The sequence below is a fragment of the Phoca vitulina genome, unplaced genomic scaffold (assembly GCF_004348235.1).
Source record: "Phoca vitulina isolate PV1807 unplaced genomic scaffold, GSC_HSeal_1.0 scaffold15, whole genome shotgun sequence".
Taxonomy (NCBI): Eukaryota; Metazoa; Chordata; class Mammalia; order Carnivora; family Phocidae; genus Phoca; species Phoca vitulina.
In genome coordinates this window covers 26,883,372-26,890,275 of record NW_022589718.1, presented here as the reverse complement: position 1 = coordinate 26,890,275, position 6,904 = coordinate 26,883,372, and the positions used below count along the sequence as shown (strand labels likewise).

At 41.7% G+C, this 6,904-nt stretch overlaps 1 pseudogene; it reads left to right on the top strand.

Moving 5' to 3' along the window:
• Positions 1-3,761: 3,761 nt before the first annotated feature.
• On the top strand, positions 3,762-6,861 carry LOC116637972 (annotated as a pseudogene).
• The last annotated feature ends 43 nt before the right edge of the window (positions 6,862-6,904 follow it).

Below are 6,904 nucleotides of genomic sequence, written 5' to 3'. Positions count from 1 at the left end.
AAAAACCAAATAAAATCTTTAAAAAACAAGAAAAATATTTACAATTTTCTGAAAAGGCTATTAAAATACTCCTCCCTTTTCCAGCTACGTATCTATGAGTAGCTGGATTTTCTTCACATACTTCAACTAAAATATCACCAGACAGCAAGCACTCACAGAAATGAGAATCTGTTTTCTATTAAAACTCATTAAAAAAGAGTTGTAAGACAATGCTACTCTTTTCACTAAATATCATTTATTGTTTTGGAAAATAGTTTTTCAAAGAAGTATTTGTGTTAACATACAAAGGGTTTATTATTGTTATTTGAAATGAATTAAAACATTTTTAAAACTCGTTTTAAACTCTAACATGGTACATATCGATAGCTATAACCCACATAAACAAAAGTGCTTTGGGGTCAATTTTCTTTTTTTTAACAAGGAATAACCTAATTTTCTTCCCTTCTGATGAGAACTCTTAGGATATACTCTCTTAGCAACTTTCCTATATATCATACAGCAGTGTTACCTGTAGTTATCATGCTGTGTGTTATATCCTTAGTACTTCTTTATCCTGCCCAGTAGTTGTTTTTTTATCTTGCCTAATAAAGGGAGTGGAAAAGGGCCTTTTAAGAATGGAAAGGGGGGGGAACACCTGGGTGGCTCAGTCGTTAAGTCTGCCTTTGGCTCAGGTCATGGTCCCAGAGTCCTGGGATCGAGCCCCACATCAGGCTCCCTGCTCAGCAGGAAGCCTGCTTCTCCCTCTCCCACTCCGCCTGCTTGTATTCCCTCTCTCGCTGTGTCTCTCTCTGTCAAAAAATATATAAAATCTTTAAAAAAAAAAAAATGGAAAGGGGTCTTGAGACCAAAAAGTTTGAAAACTGCTGCTTCTAAGGAATCTAAGTCTAAGACAGCAGGAGAAAAGGGCTCTCCGAAGATAAGCAGTGCCACCGCGCAAATGTTCCGGGTCAAAGAAGCTAAAGCCACACGAAACTAAATGTAATTACAACCTCTGACTGGATCCTGTACTTCCGTGCTATAAAGAAAAATTTTAAGCCAACTGCCAAAATTGGAATGTGAACGGTAAAGTACTGTAACAATGTTAAGTTTACTGAAGTCGATAAATATGCTGTGGCTATAGACGAAGATATCCCCATTCTTAAGAAAGACACACAGTATTTAGGGTGCGAAGTCCATTATATAAATTGCCTTCAAATGGTGTGTGTGTGTGCACACGGGTGCACATGTGTTTTTTGTAGTTCTGCCCAACTAAGAAATGAAGAATTTTTTACACAGGAGTTTTGAAAGTCAGCACAAAGGTCCACAAAATTCCCATGAAGCAGACGTCACTCTCCAACTAAGCAGATATTTTAACACCTAATATGTGAAAAACAGCTAAGTAAATTGCGTAATTTGAGATGCAATTTCCCAAGCCAGGTGTATATTATGGCCAACGTCATTACTAACAGCCGCTACTAAGCCCCTTCTCCCTTGCAGCCTCCCCTATAGACCCTGGAACGCAAGTACCCGGCCAGCCTCCCCTTGCAGCCGAGGGTGGTCACGTGATCCGCGCGGGACCAATGAGACAGAAGCGAACGCCTCCTGAGGCTGCTGAGGCTTCTGGGAAAGTCTCTGCTTTCCTTATAAAAGGACCCGCCCACCCCACCTCCCATCTCCTTGTACTCGCGTCGCATGGAGACGCCTGGAGCTTGACAAAACAAACCGAAAGACATAATGCTAAGAAGAGCCAAGTGAAAATTTAAAAAGCCTAGGTCCTTGCTGAGCAGCTGAACCAACTCCACCAAACTCTTACCTCTGTTATTTCTTATTATGTGAGGAAAAAATACACTATTTGTTTAAGCCACTGAGAGTCAGGTGTTTGTCAAGCCACTGAGAGTCAGGTGTTTGTTAAGCCACTGAGAGTCAGGTGTTTGTTAAGCCACTGAGAGTCAGGTGTTTGTTATGCCGCGCATACCACCGATGCTTGCTTATTCAGGAGAAAATGGGAAAGAGGCAGGAGAATAAATAGAAAGGGTGTATACCGTGCACCGCTGTGCAGAGAAAGCAATCCCATAACAAAATGCCCATTAAAAACGTGGGCGAAATGGCATTTTCAACAATACCGAAGATGTAACAAGTTTCATTAACAAAAGTTAAAATAAAGAACCCCTGCAACAGTAAGCATTCTATCGTGATTTAAGACCTAAAAAGGTCAAGACATCCTCTAATCAGATGGGTTTAAATGGAAACATCATCTCTGGGTGTTCTGCCAAGAGTGTATATTATTGCCAAATTCCTAATTCAAAACCATATATAAGAATGCTTTATCTGAAACACTGAAGTTAAAAATAAGACATTCAAATAGTAATCTCCCTTCTCTCTCAAAAGATATATGTGCCCATTAACCCTGGATGCTAACAGGAAGATTTCTTACACTCTATTTGACCATTTTTTTCAAGACATTCACAAGGAAATCAGTACAGAAAAAAATAATTTAGGAAGTTGGCTCCTGATCAGCTACTTCACTGAATTAAAGTGCAATGAGGTTCATAACTTTTAAATAGAAATATTAAACGTGTGTATTAAATACCTGTGTGTGAGGTACAGGGCAAACACGTGCGTGGGATGGGAGCCAGTGGGGCCCAAAGATACACAGGACACAGCACCTGCTCTAGTGGAGTTAATCATCTAGTTAGCGCAGTAAGAGAGCAATGCGGAAAGTTAAAGGAAGTGTTTCAATAACAGTTCTAGACAGTAGAAGAGATGTCATAAAACAGTGCATGATTCATTGCCAAAAAGATTGTTGCTGACAATAACTGCTGCAGGATTTCAAAGAAAAAGGTCATTTTGAGCTGAGAAAGGCCTGGGGAGACTTTACAGAGAAGGAAGGATCCAGCTCACTCCGAGAGATGTGGAGGAGCCTGTGGGTGGGCAAAGGAAACACATCTTAGAAAGGCTGTTTTGTTTTTTAAATGTACGTATATACACATATACATGCACATATATATACACACATACACACATATATATACATAAACTCCTCCATCCAGGATGTTCAGGTGACTAGTGTAGGAAGGAAGGCACTCAGGGGCCCAAGTGGATGATGCCAGGTTGTAAAGAAACACTGGGACATTCAAGAGAAAATTTGGCCAAAAGCTGGAAAAAATCCAAGTGTCCACCAACAAATGAATGGATAAACCAAATATGGTATACAGTGGAACATTACTCAGCCTTCAAAAGGAAAGTTCTGGCACATGCTACAACGTGGATGAACCCTGGAGGCATTACTGGCTAAGTGAAATAAGCCAGTCACAAAGAGAAAATTCTATATGATTCCACTTTTATGATGTACCTAAGGTAGTTGAATTCAGAGACGAAAGCAGAATGATGGTTGCCAGGGGCTGAGAGGAAGGGGGAATGGGGAGTTAGCTCCTAATGGGGGCAGAACTTCAATGTTGCAAGATGAAACGAATTCTGGAGATGGATGGTGGTGATGGTTGCAAGATATGAATGTACTTAATACCACTGAAGATGGTAACGTTTACGTGCATTATACCACATTAAAAAGTATATTTAAAAACAGAGAGAGAGTGGGGCGCCTGGGTGGCTCAGTCGGTTAAGCATCTGCCTTTGGCTCAGGTCGTGATCCCAGGGTCCTGGGATCGAGCCCCGCATCGGGCTCCCTGCTCAGCGGGAAGCCTGCTTCTCCCTCTCCCGCTTGCCCTGCTTGTGCTCTCTCTCTCTCTGTCAAATAAAGAAATAAAATCTTAAAAAAAAACAAAACAAAACAAAACAAAAGAGAGAGAGAATAGCAGCAGGCAAGAGAAGGTAGAGACTGGGGTTCAGGGAGCGCAGGGTGGGAGAGAAGAGATTTAGCAGTTGGCTACAACAAACAGGGGCAGCACCTTTTCCTAGGCTCCAGGCCTGTGAGCCCCATGGGCTCCACCTAGGAATTCCACCACTGAGTGGTGAGCACGTGGTATAGAGAAGCCCTCCCCCCATTTTCTTTGGAAATACTGAACTCAATTTAACAAAAGACCTTTAAAATCTTTTAAAATCTGACCTTGGAAATGGAGTAAGAGCCGGACACCTGCAGACATTCACTTCTGCCCCCTGTCCGTTTCCCACTGGCCTTACTCAGAGGATGTGGACACTAAAAGTAGACAACTCAACTCCAGAGAAAGTGCACAGGAACATGGACAGTGTTTTCTCTAGCTTAGCAAAGAGGTAGCCAGAGCCAGCTCGGCAAGATGGCGCCATCTGCATTGTTGCACCTGGTCGGGCTGTTGGCCTGGCCAGGCTCCTGAGCGGCTCCTCAGTGAGGGCGAAGTCCTGTGTTTGAGAACCACCACATGACAAACGCGACTGGCTGGAAGTTGGACTGACCTTGGGCACCTCTCTGTCTTCTTGTGGATCCATCTCATCAAACAACATAACGAAGATGTTTAGAGTATATAAGAAGAAATGGGTTGGAACAAACTTTGGAAATACTAATACAGTATGTTCCATCAAGTGATGATAGCAGTTCCTTTGGATTTACCAATATGTTGAGTTAAATGAGAAAGGAAAAAATTGTATGTGAATGTATGTCAGGTCAGCACTTGTGTTTCTCATCATTACATGAAAAAATCAAAATAGTTCTGTATTCTTCAGATTATGTATACTGTGACAAGGTGTAGAAAATGTCAATTCTAAGGCTCATTATGAGAAATATTTCAATGTGGAAGTTACCGTCTGGTAACAGGGTCAGTCGTAATTAAGGACACATTGATAAGAAAACTTGTTTAGGAGACAGATTTTTTTTCAATCACTGCTTAAGGATTTACTCCTTATATCAACTCTTAATTTCTAATCAAAATAGTCTTTGGTGGATTAGGGTGTAGAACTACTTTATTACTCAAAATAAAAATGAGCTCAAATACTGTTTTCTTCTAGAGGTACCATTTTGGTAAGTCAGAAGGTAATGATGAATCCAATTATCAGACCAAAAAAAAAAAAGTTGGCAAAGTTGAGCTTCATCAAATGAACGATTCTATTACCTAGCCATCGAGGTCACCTTTAACTGAAAACTAGGAACCACCAGGGAATCCACCTGATGCACAGCAGACATTCAATAACTATTTGGAGATGCATATACTCTCATGGTGAAATGGCTTTAGACCCCTCCAACAGTTAGGAAGGAAAAATTGGTCTAGCTCTAGGTCTTTTCAGAATTCATGGGCACCCATCAATTGGTCTAAATGTGACAAGGTTTTTCCTGTAAGTGTGATCCTGGATCCAAAAAGCCCCGGGCCCAGGGATATTGTGCCTGCCTCTGCCAATGATGATCTGTAATTCAACTCATCAGGGGTCACTGGCTGCTGGAGCTCCGGTCCTCACACTGAGTCTTAGGCAAGGCCTCCCGGCCCATGACTTGCTGAAACTGCCATTTTTTTAAGTGGCCTTACTTTAAAGAACAGAAACAACTGAACTATGAATATTAAAACTTCTTACCGGTGTCACAAATAGGAGAACTACCTCCTCTGCATCCTTGGGTCCTTCTGCAACAATCCATTCTTCGACCTAAATAATTTTAATCCTCAGGTGGGTAAGGACATCGGAAGATCAGAAATTATGCCTGGCCCATGGGAAGTTTAGATCACTGGTCATCCAAGCCTACATTTTTATTCAAGCTCTTCTCAATTTTTCTTTATACGCTTGTTCGTTTATTTTCTTCATTTGTAATTTAGGAAAAGATGGCTAATACATGGGTCTTGTTGGGCTTCAGAAGTCTTTAAGGACAGACTTGTAAAAAAAAAAAGAAGAAGAAGAAGAAGAAAAGCATGAAATGTGTCAGGGAAATGGAGTTCCTATCATTTCACTCACAAATTTTGCCTTTTAAATGTAGTTCTCCTGCCAACCGTTCGGTGAAAGATGGTTTCCTTATTGTCATTTATTAGCTGTGACAGGTAGCAACACTATTCTCAGATAGAGTCTCCCTTTGCCACAATTATCTAGTAATGCCTGCAAGGCAGAAGACTGCTCAAAACCCCTTCCTTCTGGAATGCTTTTCCCAAAGGTAACAGTTCAAAGCAAACCTCTATTAACTGGAACACTGACATCTGCAGAATTCTCTGGACAGAAAGATCCCACCACTCCTGCAGTGATAGCAGAAACCAAGACATAATTACTTACACTCCCGTCACCAGGAAATCAAGTTCAGCAACCGTTCTGTGTGTGGAAGCCTTATCTACCCACACCGAGAGAATCACCACTCCATAAACAACCCAACCACAGACTGTTGGTGGATGTACTTCCTTCTGAGCAAGGATCTGTCCTTAAACATCTCCCAACGGGGAAAAAAAAAAAAACTTTTTTTTCCACTAAAATTCCATGTAACCAATGGGACACAATGTAAGATAGTACCAACATGAACTAAATTAGATGCCCTCCTGGCTTATTAGCCCCTAGACATACTTACGAATGTGACATAAAAATTACACACTCCCCGCAACAGGGCTCATGACTCGTAATGTGCAGCCACATAAAAATCTAATATATTTTCTATCTTTAAGTATCTTTACTGATTTCTTTCTTCTATGTACCTTTTGTTTTATGCATTTTAGAGCTGGGGACAAGTGGCTGGGGGGAGAGAAGAGACCCCCCAAAAAAAAAGAGAGAGAGAGAGATTTAGAAAGAGAGTAAGGCGACAGAAGTGTCACAGGAGGGGGAAGCCTCGGGCCCATCGGAGGGCCGGGATGACCCATCAGATGGCCCGCACGTGAGACTTCCTTAACACCTTCAACCCGGTCCATAAACACGCATCGCCCCCCATCAACCCCGGAGAAAGCACCCAGCACCCATCCCTCAAACTGTTCTCTGAGCATGAAACATATGCGATGTGTTCCACAGACAATACAGAAATGACAGAAACGGAGAGCTAAGC